Here is a 17,694-nt window from a genome sequence, read left to right as displayed (position 1 = left end):
TCATGCATTTTCTGTGAGGAATAAACATAAAAAGGTCTATGTGTAATTCAGAACAAAGCAGCCATAACAGTACTAATGGTTTATGGATTTTATTAATATCCCTCTATCATTAGAAACAATTTAGAGAAGGTGCATATTGTTTCATGTCTGAAGTATTCACATTATTTTCCAGTATGAATGCTTTGTTTAAAATGGATAGGCAGCACTCCACAATGCTGTAAGTGGTTTTGCTGCTGTTTGTAAAACTCAGTAGTGAAAAATCTTAAGCCATTGGAGAATAACAGTTGTACGCAGTTATACACAACCTTTATGTGTATGTGTATGTGAGCGTAATCAATTGATAGATGGATACATTACAAATTAAAGAAGACTGGCATCCCATTGACCCAGTGGGATTTTAGCTACTTAATTGGGCACAAGATTGCAGCCACGGTTATATGTATACCATACTCTATATTTATGCCAGTATTTATGATTTATTTTGACTTTTATCATGGACATATGATGGCTATGAAAATAAATGCCTACTGTTTTACCATTTGTGTGTGATCTGTCACAAAAGGTTCGGCTGTTCTGTTAATGTTTTATCTGTTTTGAAATGGACTCAGTTCACTGTCTTTTAGATTTTCCCCGTGCCCTTGCATTTTGCCCTATTTCCCATGTTGAAGCAGACAGCATCCCTTCCTTTTGTTAGCTCTCCTCTTTCTGCAACGACACCATCGTTCCTATCAGTTGGAAGAGTGCTCGGCTATACAGAAAAAGCATCTGTCGGACAAGAGGGTTCTTTCTTGGCTCTCAGCCACTGCTTGTTTAACTTTGGTGTAATCAGAAAAAAAAGCCTAATATATGCCAGGGTCCTATATTACTCTCTCACACACATGGGCATATTGGAGAATGTGACATTTGTGTAGAATAGAGGTTTATATGCGCAAGAGAAATATGCAAAGCAATGAGGCATAGGGTGCCCAGAGGCCTACCGTCCAACGTTTCTCCATTTCTCTTATGAAAATAAAGGTAAAGGGCCCCCTGACCATTAGGTCCAGTCGTGACTGATTCTGGGGTTGCGGCGCTCATCTTGTTTTATTGGCCAAGGGTGCCGGCATACAGCTTCTGGGTCATGTGGCCAGCATGACTAAGCCGCTTCTGGTGAACCAGAGCAGTGCACGGAAACGGTGTTTACCTTCCTGCCGAAGCGGTACCTATTTATCTACTTGCACTTTGAAGTGCTTTCAAACTGCTAGGTTGGCAGGAGCAGGGACCGAGCAACAGGAGCTCACCCTGTTGCGGAAACTCAAACTGCCGACCTTCTGATTGGCAAGTCCTAGGCTCTGTGGTTTAACCCACAGTGCTACCCGCGTCTCTTTCTTATGAAAATAAGGACGTCTTATTCTATTATTATTATTATTTTGCTAATCATACCCAACTCTGGGTAGCTTCCAAAATATATACAAACATAATAAAGCATTAAACGTTAACATAACTTCCGTATACAGGGCTGCTCAGGGGTCAGATAACTCCACACCCTCCAACATTTCTCTGATGAAAATAGGGATATCTCACCATACCTTCCAACACTTCTCCAAAGAAAATAGGGACATCCTAAGGAAAAGCGGGACATTCTGGGATCAAATCAGAAACCGGGACAGCTTCTGTAAATCTGCGATGTCCCCGGAAAACAGGGACACTTGGAGGGTCTGCAATGCTCTGGAATGCTGGGTATAGAAGGGGGAATTTCAGCAACTGCAGCCAGCGCCAACCCTGCCCTTGAGGCAGAGTGAGGCAGCCACCTCACACGGCAGATGCTGAGGGATGGGGAGCAGACTCTTGTAAAGGACCGTTACCACACTGCACAGCTTTCATTCATTTCAATGGGGTTTGTGCCAGAGAAACCCCTTGTGGGCAGTGATTTTGCTGTTGTTGCGAGTGGGTGGGTGTGCAAAACAAGGATCTGTACGTTTGATGCACACTGGAAAGCTGAATGGCTTGATTATGTCAAGATGGCAGATAATATTTTATTGACCACCGGCTGACAGAGAAGTATGTCAGGGCTAATCTTTCTGTTTCTGTAATTAATGCATGGTGCTGCTGCTAAAGCAGTTGAAGAACGTTCACCAAGTGGCTACGCACAGCTGATTGCTGCATCTCCACTTTCTTTGATGCTCAGTAGCCAAACTTAAATATGCAGCCTGAGCGACCAGCAAATTAATACTGGGCTGTTGTGCATATAATATAGAGATTCTCACAACCTTTGAGTCTTGATGTGCTTGACCTGGCATTGGAAGCCAAAGTCTGTTTTTAAAAATAAGTATGCCAGCAAAATGCCTATTAACCTTGCAGTATAAATGTGTATAGAAAATAATCATAGTTCCTTATTTATGAGGAGGGAGCAGATGCTGCATCCTTCTCTTAGTTATTATTTTTATATCCAACAAGTGTGCTGGACACATCTTAGCAGAAATGGGGAAGCATGGCCTCTGGCCTCGAGGTGCCCGCAATTTAATTTTGCCCATGGCACGTGAAAAGGAGAGAAGGAGGCTGTTTGGGAGTGTCCAGGCCATGAAATCCTTCCATATGATATTCTCATGGCTGTCTCTGAGGGGTCCCATCCATTGGCTTGCCTGGGAACGGCCTGCCATTGGGCTCTTTCCTTCCCATTCTACCTGGTGATGATGTCACTCCATTATGTAATGGTATGAAATAATTGGAACACAAGTTCATTTGCTTCCTCTCTCCTCGTTCCTTTTTTCCTTTTGTAGCATGTCTCTTTAGTTAAAAGTACAAGACAAGCTGTGCTGGATCAGGCCAATGGCCCATCTTGTCCAACATCCTGTGCTCACAGTGGCCAACCAGATGTCTGTTTCCCATCCTTTCTAACGCCTGCTCTTAAGCTATTATGTGTTTATGCAAGGGTTTGGGTTTTTCCTGATGATTCCGACGATAGAGGTGAAATGTTCTTCAGTAAGATTGTGGATGACATATTTTTGAGGATTGCATAAAAATGTGAGATGAAGAGATCTCCTGTCAAAATGTGTCCTACTATTACCTGCGGGGCCGTCTTACCCTTAGGCGCTAGGGGTGCAGGGCACCCAGGTCCCGGGCTTTCAGGGGTACCAGGCTGAGAGTCCAGGGAAGAGCCCGCCCATCGGTCAGAGCGCCATGGCGGGCTCTTCTGCTGTGGGTGGCTCTGTGTCGCGAGTTTGGGGGTGACCAAGCCAGTGAGACACTGAGGCAGCCAGCCGTCCTGCTCCGCCTTCCTGCGCGCCTGGGACTGGGCATCCTGGCGCCGCATATGCTTAAGACAGCCCTGATCACCTGAAAGTAAGAATTTTAGCTCACTGGAATTCATGGTTCTTGCCACAATAAGAAGGCATGTCACTGTGTGAGAAGCATTTTTTTTTTTTATTCCCCCACAGAAGAAATCTCTTTTGGAGAAGGTTTGAATACAAAAGGAAGTTTGGCCGTCTTGTTCAGCAGGGAAGGTCTTATGCAGAGTGAGTTGAGTGGAAAGGAGAGATCAATGCATGAGCACAGGTTGAAAAGGCCATTAAGGCTCATATTACTTATTGAACAAGATGGGAAAGAGGGACTGACGAACAAAAATAAGCAAAAGGTTCTTGCAAGTTATTGGTTTGCTCTTGCAACCTTTCTTTAGCAATGGTTTCCAGCTGGTCCTGAAAGGCATAAGGTGCAACAATTGGTTGTGTTGTTGTTTCTTGCATGAATGTTGACCTCTATGACATGCTACTTTGCACTCAAGTTGGACTTGGCATGAACCCTTGCCTGGATGGGGGATAATAAGATATTAGGGAATCTGGAGTAGGAACTTGAAACATCATGTAGAGTTGGCTCCAGTTTTAGGGGGCTCCATCCAATGTGCTCTCTTTGTGCCCCCTATGACATTAATTCTACCCCCAACTGCAATTTCTCAACTGTCCACTGCTCCTGCTTGGTAAGACCAAGCCCAGAATAGATCAAGTGGGAGGACCAAAAACAGGTGCCATTGGATACCTACCCATGTCAGCTCCATAGACTGGTGTGTGCTTAGTCCCAAGAGCCATCCTCAGATAAGGAAGGGAATAGTGATATGCCAGTTGAGCCAGCTGATTCTAGTTTTGTTCTTATCCTCCTCTCTGCTGAAGTCTACAAAGGCACTGAGGCTGAGGAGGAAGCCAGCAGCTAGATAGGGTTGCCGTATGTCCGGAATTTTCTGGACATACCCGGAACACTGCAGTTGGAAGCAGTTTCTGGGTGGAAATCGGGAAAATCTGGCCATATGGCAATCCATGTCAGCCGTGTCGTTTTTGCCGATTTTCCTTAAAAACAGCTCAACAACTTTTGTGTCTGGATTTTTACTTCATGAAATATGGCAACCCTAAGCCAGCACCACCCCTTGGGCTGATTGCAAGTATGAAAGCAGGTGGGGCAGGGGAACTGACTAGGGACAGAATGAATCTGGTAGGGCAGTGTCCCAATTTCCCTTAAGCCTCCAGTGCTTCAGCCCCTGTCCAGAGTCACACTTCCTTCATGCTATATCATATTTCAGGCTCTCTGTTTCAATCTCAAGATCCCAGTTCCAGCCACTGATTTCAGAACAATAAAACTGAGAGCATAATTTCCAGCTCTTGAGTTGGGAATGACATCCCATAGCCCAGGCATGGTTTGATGGGAACACAACCTGACAATTAGATAGTGACAACTTTCAGACAAGCTTTACTGTTTTGTAGCTTGTTTGTTGCCAAAGAAATGTCAGGTGGAAATAGCCCAGGTGAATGGATGATTGTCAACACTTAAATGATGCTATATGCCACGATTCAAAAGTAGGCTTCACTTTATTTCACCGATTTTTGGTAATGTTCAAAGGAAAGCAAATTTTGTGTGTGTGTGTGTGTGTGTGTGTTCACGCATGTTACAGGGAGATAAGTAGCAGGAATGTACTTAATCCATTACAGTTTCATAGAAAGTTATTTGGCTATAAAGAGACGAACTCCAGTCCAAGGAAGACTGGCATGATCAACCAGTTTTAGCTGAGGCTGGAGGTTCATCTTTTGTGATTCTTTTTCAAGTTCTCATAAAAATTCATCTGCATTTTGGTGCAAATTTCTCTTGGCATACACAGTTTTGTATGCAATGTTACCTATTGAAAATAAGTATTTGCGAAGGGATTTCCTCTGATATAATGCATTTTGTATGTTATTTTTACTTGCATATGCACACTTTATCCTACTGTATGCATTTCTGTATACAGTGGTACCTCAGGTTAAGTACTTGATTCATTTTGGAGGTCCGTTCTTAACCTGAAACTGTTCTTAACCTGAGATACCACTTTAGCTAATGGGGCCTCCTGCCGCCACCGTGCAATTTCCGTTCTCATCCTGAAGCAAAGTTCTTAACCTGAGGTACTATTTCTGGGTTAGCGGAGCCTGTAACCTGAAGCATCTGTAACCCGAGGTTCCACTGTACATTTCTTGGCTGGAGAACTGCATTGCAAACAACTGGAGAAGTGTGAATTTTGAAGGTTTTGGTTCATGTGCTGTTTTGAAAAATGCGAATTATGAAAGTTCACCTGTAAATGCAAACTGAACCACGTTTGTTCCCAATCTCCACTTACCACTGTCCCATGAAAACCTGCTTCAGGAGATATGGGGCCCCTCCAAGATAGCATGGAAGATAGTGTTGGGAGCTGATGGGGAATGACAAACAAGTGAAAATGACCCCCTTGTTTCAACAGGGAGGCCTTATCAGATCCTGGTCCCCAATGCAAACGGAAAGGGGAATCTCTAGATCCAACCCACTGATTTTATTTTATTGTCCAGTTCTTTGGCTGCAGGCATCTTGAGATGCTTCTCCCCTCCCCCACCCCTGCCCATCTCATTGCATACAATTGCATTTAAAAACATTATCCAGGCAGGCAGGCAAGCAGTCATAACTTCAAGTTCTTTCATCTTTTAAAAAGTTTATTCCAAAAACTTTTTTCTTTCTTCATCTTTTATATTCAATCCAGTAATTTCAGATTTATTTTTGTTACACGTGCAACCAGGCACTTCACTATATTGGCCTATTAACCTCAATATCTCTCTCGAGGATGTCACCAGCTTCCTAAAATAGTATCTTTTTGATGAACGCAGGTGCCATTATTAATAGATTGCCCAGCCCCTTGACCTTTCTTACTGACCCATGTTTGTGTAATTACTACTTCTACTTTACTGAACAAAATCATGGAATATATTCTATCTCTGAAGAATATATACAATTCTAGCATGTGTGCCATTGAAACCGATGGTGGGTTACAGGGAGAAGGAAAGAAACAGATCTCTCCACCAATAATCAGTTGAAGTGCAAACCCAGAAATCAGCACGGATAACATTTCCACCTTGGTGTGAAGCCTTTGCTGGTAGGAATTTGTTCCTTAATTTCATTCCCCCACATCCACTCCTCAAGATCATAGCCAATATGCTACAAAACCAGCATAATGCAGTAGCTGAATATTCTAAGGCTAGTGAAAGTTCAGCAAACATTTGTAAAACAATAACAAAACAACACAGAAAGGAAAAAGAGTTTAGGGTGTGCAATAAAGATTTGCTACCATTTAAACAAGCAAGCTTTGAAAAGTTTGCTTTTTTAGCAGAAGAGAATGACAAATTTCCAACAGCCTGGTTAACTTGGAAGGTTTTCTCTTTCTCAAAGAATTTAGTGTAGATTTACAATTATCATAAGACTGACTGTAGTTTGTTTGCTCCTCACAAAAGCAGGGATGATTTTTATTGACCAATCTTTGATCCGAGAGATTAAAGAAAGTACTGCATGAGCAGTGAAAAGGATAACACTGAGGGGGTCAATAGGCTTTACTGCTACTTGGAAATGAAAGTGAACCATTCCATTGGGAGAAGGGGTAATTTAGCATTCTTACTGGGAACTCGGGAGGTTTTTCCTTTTCTCCTCTCTCTCTCTTTTTTTTTAAGAAAAAAAAATATTCATCTTACTTACAGGTTTCTCCATGACTTAATGCTGTGGCTCTAATATGAGGTCGTCTGGAGGGCACTAGATTCACCAACATAATTCTGCACAGTGCTTTTTTGCCCAAATGGCTTGGCTGTCTCACACTCGCACTCTTGATTGAAATGTTTCTAGGAGACTTTTGGAATGCAGTCTGAAGGCTTAGCGACTCAATATTTTCAACATGAATACGCTTCCAATCTCATTGAAAGTTTCTGTGAATTGCAGCAGAAGTTTTATGGGCTTTCTGCTCTTTTTTCCTCGAAACCTTATGAACTCCTGCACAATCGTGCGCGTGCTTGCCTGAGAGGACCTGGCCTACCTCTTGGGGGTAGGATAGGTTCGTGTAAAGATGATCAAAGGTCTGTGCCATTATTCTCCATTCAAGAATTGCAATGAGGAAGAGAACAGAGAGTCTTGTGGCACCTTAAAAACTACCAGATTGATTGTGGCTGTGGTCGGTCCCTTCATCACTTTTAACTGAGATCTGTATGTAACAAGAAGTGGTGGGCATTTTCTATTGTCTGTCTATCCTACAGTAGATTATTCCTCAGTTCCAGTCTAGTCTTGTCAATATGTTTCCCCCCCACTTCTTTGAACAGTTGTTGTCGGTTGAGGATTGTGGCAATTCCATGTTTGTCTTGAGTTAGGAATGGGATGAGTATTCATCCACATTTTTTTAAAGTCCTCAAATGATACACAATTAATGACTTTTGTTTTACATTGACATTTCCTTTAGATTGGAATGAATGGAAGTTATGTAAGTTGCACAAATCGTTATGCATAACATACATTATGAGAGAGATGAATAATGTAGCATTTGGTGGTAAGCGAACTGCAGTGGAATGGAAGCAATGCTGTTTGCGATGAATGCAGGTCAGAAATCTTACAACCCTACTTATCTGAAGAAGTGTGCATGCACACGAAAGCTCATACCAATAACAAACTTAGTTGGTCTCTAAGGTGCTACTGGAAGGATTTTTGTTTGTTTGTTTGTTTGTTTCAACCCTACTTAAAATGGCGATGTTCTCTTTTTTTGCTAAAGGAAGCTGAAACGTTAAAGGTACCCCAGAAATTCATTTCAGCTGAAGAAGGATATGCATTGAATAATAATTCTGGACATTTTTTTCTATAGGCTAAAAATAGGTGAAGAGTAATTTAATTGTGCACCAAAAGTTCCATGGGTCAACATTTTTTTTAAAAAAGAAACAACACTGGGTATATTTTTTTTTCCTGGGACAATGTAGTTAAAATGTGGGTTACATCAGGAGCTCCCTCCATTTTGGGGTTGAACTGGTGTGACTATTTTGGCAAACACTCTAAGGGGAAAAAGACAGATAAAGAATGTTGTGGTTTTGGCATTATTTCCCAACCAAGTTACATCACAGTGAATCAGAAGAATGAGCACCATAATGCAAAACAAACCAACCCACTTAATATTCTTCCTCCTGGGTTCATTTATTTTACTTCCCAAGAGGATGTGTTTTGACTTCTCTTTTACATCAGAGAAGATTCATGGGGGGGCAGGTGGCTTGACTTTGAATGGGTATGTGGTGAACTGCTGCTGTTTACAAAACACACATAAAGACTCACAAGGCTTGGCAGAAGATTCATGTCATGGTTTCTTCATCTCCACGCTATTATTATTATTATTACCAGAGATGTCTTGTTGAACCTGACCAGTTGTAGTTCTGCTACTGTTTGCCAATGACAGATCTGAGACTTAGGATGTTTTTAAAACACTTCCTCCAGGGCGATGTGATGTCTGAAAGAAAACAAAGCAAAAGCACAAGAAGGAAGAGGGGAAAGTTTCTTATGGGCAAAGCAACTTAAGGACACACGCTCTGCTTGCTGAAATAAACAACACTCAAGTCACAAGATACGGTGGTACCTTGGTTCTCAAACTTAATCCATTCCGGAAATCCGTTCCAAAACCAAAGTGTTCCAAAACCAAGGCACGCTTTCCCATAGAAAGTAATGTAAAATGGATTAATCTGTTCCAGACTTTTCAGAAAAACCCCTAAAACAGCAATTTAACATGAATTTTACTATCTAACGAGACCATTGAGCCATAAAATGAAAGCAATAAACAATGTACTGCAGTCACACAATCAATCAATCAGTAGATGAACTGGGTTCCACATAGTCACAAAAACAAACAAAAAAGCCACAAAAAACACAAAATAAATAGCATAAAACAGACAGACCTCATCTCAAAACAGAAGCGTGGCACTCAAAACGGAGCATGTTCGGCTTCCAAAAAGAGTTCGCAAACTGGAACACTTACATCCGGGTTTGCAGTGTTTGGGTTCCAAGTTGGTTGAGTACTAAGGCATTTGAAAACCAAGGTACCACTGTATAAGCTAACTGCACAGCTGGAATGCCCATCCAGAGAGGCCCGTGGCCCTCCAGGTGTTGTTGGATTATAACTCCTGTCATCCTTGACCAATGGCTGTGCTAGCTGGGGCAGATGGGTGATGGAGTTCAGCAACATATGGAAAGCCACAGCTGCATGAACCATGCTATATCTGAAAGAGATTGTCTCTTCCAGTGAGCCAAGTGGCACCACTGCTTCTTTCTCTATTCATGTGTGCTGCGCTTAATACAGCTTATTCTGGTTGCATTAGACACTAGATTCCAGTCAACGTTGGGGCAAAAATTTCCACAGACTTAGGTGCTTAGCTCTCCAGTATATCAAGGAGCTGACTGGGCTCAGTAGAAAAGGATGCTTGAGACCAACCATATCAACCATCTGGGTCATCCCTACATTCCACAAAGTGACCAGGGCATTAACAAGAACCACCTGCCCAGCTGACTGGAACTTCCTAAGGACCTTCTGCAATCCAAATGGATCCCATAAGCCTTCAGAGATTGGCCACCCCAATGAGTTCCTCCCCCTTGCAGCAGGGACCAGCCGCTGCAAGTCTAAACCTCGACAGGACCCAATTTAGCATCATGAAAATTTATACAGTCTTGAGTTTTTCATATTCTATACCTAGAATCCCTGAAAGTAGAAGAAACCACTGTAGGCACCTCCCTGCTTAGATGAGGGGAATCAAAGGTGGAAGTATATCCAATGGGTGGGATTTAACGTGGCACAAAGTGTGGTGTGTGTGCATGATACGAGGTCCACTGTGTAATGGGACTCCCCCCTCCCCTCCTCCCAATTTGCCAGAACAAATTTAGGGGGCATGGGGGGGCAGGGTGAGGAAGAAAGTCCCATTGCATGAGTGGACCTCATTCGGTGCATGCAACAGCTTAGTTGAATCTCATCCATAGTTGTGTGTTTTTTAAGCTGTCCAGCTGAATATTCCATTTCCCAAATGTCCATACTATCAGTCTGCACTTTCTTGCATATGACTGTGCTCTGGCAGGCTTAAATCCATTACTTGTATGTTGCTCATGTACAACTGCATATAAACATCCTTATTTTGGGGGACCAGCATGATACCTTTGTGTTGACAGAAATCTACCTCCCCCTGACCCTGAAGCTTTTGGTTCTGGCCTTGCCTTTTTTATAGTGAAAAGGCTCACATGTTTCTGAAGCTGGAACTTTTGAGTACTCTGAATATTAAATGGCCAATGGCAGTTTGAGTGCCACCATCCTAAAAGTCTAGTTCCTACCTCCCAGCTCACTGAGTCCTCAATCATTTTAGAAAACCAAGACTCCTTGACATTTCCCTTCCCCAAAGACACACCGTTCAGTGCTATCTACATCTGTGTTCTTCAGACTTCTCTAGGCTTCCAATTTAACCTTGTAGCCTCCTGTAGCCAGTCTCCTGCAGATCTCCCCCTGCTCCATCCCTCCACAAGACTTCATGTTTCTGCTTTGTTCTTTTTTGGGATACCATTATGTTCAGAAATCTGCGCTTGCTGGTGTTAGTTTGACATAGCTTCTATAACTGTCCATCACCCAGTGTATGCATTTTTCATTGGTCCTTAAATGATCGATTTCTTTCTTTCTTTCTTTCTTTCTTTCTTTCTTTCTTTCTTTCTTTCTTTCTTTCCTGGCTATAGCTGTCCTGTATGCAGAGATAGGAATAATAACATCTTGTTTTATTATTTCTTTATTTTATTTAAGAATCGCCTTCCACGTGCGTCTGAAGGCGATTCACCTAAAAATAACTAAAAATAGCTTTGAAACCAGTGCAAAAGGACAAGATAGGTATAAAAACAAGATGGAAGAAATGCTTAAGGCAGAAAGACCTTTTCACATGCCGACTGCTCAAGTGGTGCATAACTGGAGAAAAGCTCTTTGCGATCTCCTTTACACCTTTAACCGCAGGTGTCTCCTTCCAACATGGGCACAGCTTGGGCTCCTTTGAACACCAGGTCCCCTATGTCAGAAACTCTATGCTGGGGTGGTGGGTCTCTGGCTCCCAGGCCTGATTTGGCCCACCATGCCTCCCTAATTTTGGGCATCCCATACCCAACTGATGTCATATATGATATCACATGCGAGGCCGGTAAAAAGGGGGTTTGCAGGCACCTATACACTAACCTGTGCAAAGCACTAGGCCAGGCAGTGCTTTGAAAGTGGCTTCTGAAGACCTGACAGTCAGTTGATTGTCAGACCTTCAGAGGAGCCCTCAAAAGTGCTGCACAGAATTGAAAAGACCTATTTTGCCCTGCAAAGGTCACTTGACAACTTGGTGACATCTCATGACTGGGCAGAATGAGTATTTTACTTCCATGGAAACACAATGGGGAGTTGAAAGACAGTATAAAAATATTTAAAAAATAAAAACCGGAGATAAATATGGTTACATATCAAAGCTGGATGTCCTGGCACTGGTAGCCAATATGGTCCGGCAGGTGTTGAGGTCTAGCGCTGTGGCAGGACCCCTGTTGATGTTGTCTGGCCTGGGCTCCTTTTTATACAAACTTTTTTAGTGCTCCAATGTGTGCTGGGTAGATGTTACATTCTCTGTGGCATTCCTTAAACTCTGGAGTTCCCACCAACACAGAGGTGTGTATAATATTCCCAAAGGAGTGCTTCCACTGAGATCTAGCTCTGAGGGCCTTCTGGCGGTTCCCTCACTGTGAGAAGTGAGATTACAAGGAGCCAGGCAGAGAGAGGCCCTTCTTGGTAGTGGTGCCTGCCCTGTGGAGCACCCTCTACTGAGATGTCAAGGAGATAAACAACTAAATGACTTTTAGAAGACATCTGAAGGCAGCCCTGTATACGGAAGTTTTTAAGTTTGACGTTTTATGGTGTTTTCATATTTTGCTGGAAGCCGCCCAGAGTGGCTGGGGCAACTCAGTCAGATGGGCGGGGTACAAGTAATTAAATTATCATTATTAGTATACCTTCATCAAGTAGTTTCCATCAGATGCTGAGGCTGCACCTCTTTACCCTTTGGTACCTGAGATGTATATCTTAGCACCCACTCTATTCTCTAGACCAGGGTTTCCCAAACTTGGGTCTCCAGTTGTTTTTGGACTACAACTCCCATCATCCCTAGCTAGCAGGACCAGTGGTCAGGGACAATGGGAACTGTAGTCCCCAAAACAGCTGGAGACCCAAGTTTGGGAAACCCTGCTCTAGACTGTAATTGTCTTTAACTGTTTTAATATTGTATTTTAAAATTGTTGTAACCTGCCCTGGGACCCCCTGGTAAAGGTTAGGTGAGGATTTTTTAACCTGCCAGCTACAACAATGTAGCATTCCGGGATTCCTTTTATTGCCAGAGGTGAAACTATATAGAGGTACAACCTGGGATGCCATGATTAATGACATTGTGTCTGGTTAAATAGACATATGTATATTATCACCCCACATCCATCATAATAGGGCAGCATAAGGGAAAGACTGTCTGCCTGTATCAGTGAGAGCTCCTGAGGGGTGTAGGCTAAGTTCAACCAAATTTTTAAAAAACTTTTGCCAGCCTCCAGTTGGCACACTGTAGTCTACTTCACTGCCGTCAATGAGGCACCTTAGAACAGTAAAGCACAATAGAGACAAAGTAATGTCTTGTAACTCACAGAAAGAGCAAAGAGCCCTTTGAGATGAAATGTTAAACATAAGAAGTGAAAACAGTTTGCGGTAGTTTCAAGCTGGCTCTTTCGGGCTAACTTTCCTATTGCTACTGAACTATAGTACCATACCTCAGCAGAGCAGTCTCAATGAAATTAGAGAGATACCCTAAAAAAAGATAGCCCAGAAGCCACGAGAGAGACAGAGAGAAGGGAAAGAAGAAGAAAAGGAGCTCTCTATATATTGTGAAGGAAAATAGTTTCTGTGAATGCTCATTTTGTTGGTGCACTGAAGCTGATACTTCCACTCTTTATTACTGCTGCTAAGCTACTTTAGCAAACAAAGAGCAGGGGAGAAAAATAATTCTTGAAACAAGCACACATTAAGACCTTTTTGACAGCATGCAACAACAAAAAACTGAAGCATTTTATTATCCATTTTCAAAATGTTTCTGTATAGATACATATATATCTGTTTGTGTTTGTGTGCCAAGGAAAATTCCCTGTGAGCATCCAACTGGCAGATAATTTGTTTTCTATGGTCAAAACAAAAATTTTTTTTCCTTCCAGTAGCACCTTAAAGACCAACTAAGTTAGTTCTTGGTATGAGCTTTCGTGTGCATGCACACTTCTTCAGATACCTTTCGTGTGCATGCACACGAAAGCTCATACCAAGAACTAACTTAGTTGGTCTTTAAGGTGCTACTGGAAGGAAAAATTTTTTTTGTTTTGACTATGGCAGACCAACACGGCTACCTATCTGTAATTGTTTTCTATGATTTGTTATCCATAAATAACATAATTGCTTCATTGCTTTCCCAGTTAAAATAGTGTAGAGGTTGTAAAAGGAAGGAGTTGCACCTGGCTTCTTCTAGATGGGTCCAATCCTGGCATCTTCAGGCAAAGGGATCTCATTTACTTGAGACTCCAGAGAGCTGCTTCCAGTCATACGAGACAATACTGGAACTGATAGATAACAGAGGAGCTTCCTAGACTTCTCTCAGGGAGTGTCCCTGTCCACGAGGAAAGCCCCATTGAGCCTGCAGCAACCATCTGGGCAAAGCAGCAATCTGGCATTCACCCAATGGGCAGCCATGACCATGAAGACACGGCTGCTGGCAATGGTTGTTCTTGGTGGGTCACTGAGGCAGTTGGGCTGCGGTAAGTTCACTGATGAGACCCAGTTGTCCTGTGATGGGCATTCCTGACCTCAGGAACCACGTCTGGGTTGCTGTGCTCTATTTAGAGACAATGAGGAAATGGCCAAGGAGAAGACGGCCTGTATATTGGCTGCTTCACCAGGAGGTGAGCACAGGAAGGAGGAGGACAATGGGGGTGTGATATACCCAGAGTATATCATCCTCCCAGACAGACAGGGCTGGCCAAAACTTGGTATATCCTCATTTCAAGGTACAAGAGACATTGGTATCCCAATGTGTGCGGTATGTGTTTTTGTATGTGTGCACACAATGGGTTGTATTCAACTAACATTTGCTCAGAGTAGACCCAGTGAACCTAAACACTATGTCTCCACTGTCAGAGGAGCTTTGCTTCTGAATACCAGCAGCAGGGGGATCACATGCAGGGAAGAGTACTGTTGTGATCAGGTTTGGCTTGTGGGCTTGCTGTAGGCATCTGGTTAGCCACTGTGAGAACAGGATGTTGGATAGCTCAGGTGGTAGAGTATGAGACCCTTAATCTCAGGGTTATGGGTTCAAGCCCCACATTGGGCTAAAGATTCCTGACTTGCAGAGGTTTGGACTAGATGGTGTTTGTAGTCCCTCCCAGCTCTGCAGTTCTATGATTCTATGACTAGGTGAGCCTTTGGACGAATCCAGCAGGTGACATCTTACATTCTTACAAAGTGTAGACTTGGTGATATTAATAATCAGCACCTTGAAATGATATAAGGAGCATCCAGTTTTCATAAGCAAGTGATTTATAATGAAGTAGTCATGTTGAAGTAGTCAACTTGTGTCTAGCTCAGAATATGAATTTGCCCATCTCATAATACTCAGTTGCATTGCAAGTAGCATTAGGGATTGAATGCAGCCGTGAGCGTATTTGGCGGCAAGCCTCTTCGGCTCGAGTGGCGGTTAGGCATTGGAATACATGTCATCGGGTGGAGGGCAGGTTGTGGCCATCACCTACCCCTCCCATTGTTGGGATTCTGTTAAAGGAATCTGGTGGTTGTGGATCCTTTCCGAGGCCCTGCTGGTGACTAGGGCCATGACACGACCCCTGGTGACATCAGGGGAAGCTTCCAGTTGTATTTGCATCAACAAGCTCCTCCCACTGGTTGTTAACCTTCAAATGACTCCCCACTGAGCGGGGTGGAGTCATGTATAGATTGTTTGATCCAATGCCTAAGCCAATACCTCTCACATGCTGTAACCAATAAAGTTGTGGCCTTTAGCCCATTAACCTAAAATACATGCATCCTTGTGTCTTATTTATCCCTAAGCGAGCTGAGGGTCCTCGACTCACAATACTCAGTTGCATTGCAAAGTGGCAGAGCAGGCTGCAAAGGCTCATGGGAATAAGTGCTGGAAGACTGTGTGTGTGTTTAGATGTGCCTAGTGTGCTCTTAGTAATGTAATTCCAACTCAGTGTACAGGTACTGAGGTATGTTTAGCCTGGATAAGAAAAGACTGAGAGGAGATATGATGGACATCTTCAAATATCATAAGGGCGGTCATATGGAGGATAGAGCAATCTTGTTTTCTCCTGCTCCAGAGAGTAGCACTCAAACCAATGGATTTAATTTACAAGAAAGGAGATTCTGGCTAAACTTCAGGAAGAACTTTTTGACAGCAAGAGCTGTTTGACAGTGGAATGGACTCACTTGGGAGGTTGTGGTCTCTTGGAGGTTTTTAAGCAGAAGTTGAGTGGCCGTCAGTCATGGATGCTTTAGCTTAGATTCCTGCATTGGGGGTTGGACTAGATGACCCTCAGGGTCCCTTCCAACTCTACAATTCTATGAATTTTAAAATTGGGCTTAGGGTGGGAAAGTGCTTTTGTTCTCCTTTAGGTTTTTTAAGCCAAAGGGTTCCCACCACCCTGCTAAATATAGATTACAAGTTCCTCAAGGTAAGGGCTGCATTATTCTGAAGTGAGGGACATAAAACTCATGCAATTTAGGGAGTGGGAGCAATGGCTGAAGGTTAAGTGGAGGTTTGCAGAAATTCCAGGTATATAAGAGCTGGAGCTGGTCAGCTTTTTTCAGAAGAAACTCACGACTAGGGGTGAGTGAATCTGTTCATTTTGGTTTCTATCAGTTTCTCATTTCCCCCAGTCTCAAGTCCAATTCTCCACATTTCCACATCTGTTTAAAAAATGCCCTCATGAAAATGCACCAATTTTCCTGCAAATTTCTTCCAATGTATGCAGTTTTTCCTGTTATAGACATTTTTGATGAACGCTTTCCCCTAGTATGTGTATTTTTGTACACTTTATGTATCTGGAGAAGTGCTTTGCAAAATTCAGAGAAGTGCAAATTTCGAAAGGAGGCCTGTGTTCCAGTCAGCATATTGGTTCGGAAAGTGCAAATTAAGTAAATCCTCATTTGAATGTGAACTGAATTTCTTTCCCACCCCTACTCATGACTGACACTTTTCTGGTTTCTATGCTAGGATGTAGGAAGTCCAATGGTATCTCCATCACCATCAAGCTATTCCCTCCTCTGATCTTGATTGGAGATCACTTTTGGGTGACGAAGATCCTTTTATTGCAGCTTAGTAAGCACTAATGTGTGTCCATGATAAATATTGAAATTTGAATTAAATTAGGAGTATTTTTCTTCCGTATCTAGATTGTGGACATCTACTCAGATATTGTTTTTGCCCATCTCTGATCAGACGTTTATGTGATTTGTACTATATTCTTCTTATTTGTTCCAAAAAAATTCCAGCATGTCATCTGCTTTTGTCTTTTCCATCTAACCTTTCATTCTCCCTCTCCCTCCCTCCCCTCCCTCCCCACTCACTTCTCCAACTTTTATTTGTGATGCTCAGCATGCATCTTCTCCAAGCACACTGGGCTGTTTGGAGATTCTCAGCCATGTTTGTTGTCAGAAAAGCATGTTTCAGAGCTATATGTTTTGACAGGTAGGAAACACTGGTTGAATATTTTTCCCCCTCTCCAGACAAAAGGGAATAGTAACAAATAATATCAGCCCAGCACAGAAAATTTAATTGAAGCCTTGAAGAAATGAAATTTCTTTTGTGAAATTTCATAGCTTTTCTTCCTGAAAAACACAGGGCGGTTCAGCCTTGTCCTCCTCACTGGATTGGTCGCTGCTGGGTTTATAATCTGGCTGCCTGGAACTGATGTGAGTTGTAGTCCGAAACATTTGGAGGCCATCAGCTTTGCAAAGGTTGTTTTAGTTCCAGCTCTGACTTACAGCCCAACGGCTATGGTTAACATTTTGCTTTGTAAACACCACATAAGGAATTTTGCTCATCTTAAAAAAAGCAAAAGCATGCAAGGGAGGCTCTGAGCAGGATCAGTCGGGTGTGTAGCCTGTAGGGAGGAAGAATAAAAATTTCTAAAATGCAATTGTAAATGATAATAATAATAATAATTTATTTATACCCCGACCATCTGGCTAGGTTTCCCCAGCCACTCTGGGCAGCTTCCAACAAAACACTTAAATAGAATAACCTATTAAACATTAAAAGCTTCCCTAAACAGGGCTGCCTTCAGATGTCTTCTAAAAGTTTGGTA

The sequence above is a fragment of the Podarcis raffonei genome, chromosome 1 (genome assembly GCF_027172205.1).
Source record: "Podarcis raffonei isolate rPodRaf1 chromosome 1, rPodRaf1.pri, whole genome shotgun sequence".
In the NCBI taxonomy this organism is placed as follows: domain Eukaryota; kingdom Metazoa; phylum Chordata; class Lepidosauria; order Squamata; family Lacertidae; genus Podarcis; species Podarcis raffonei.
Note: the sequence above shows the minus strand (reverse complement) of the source record.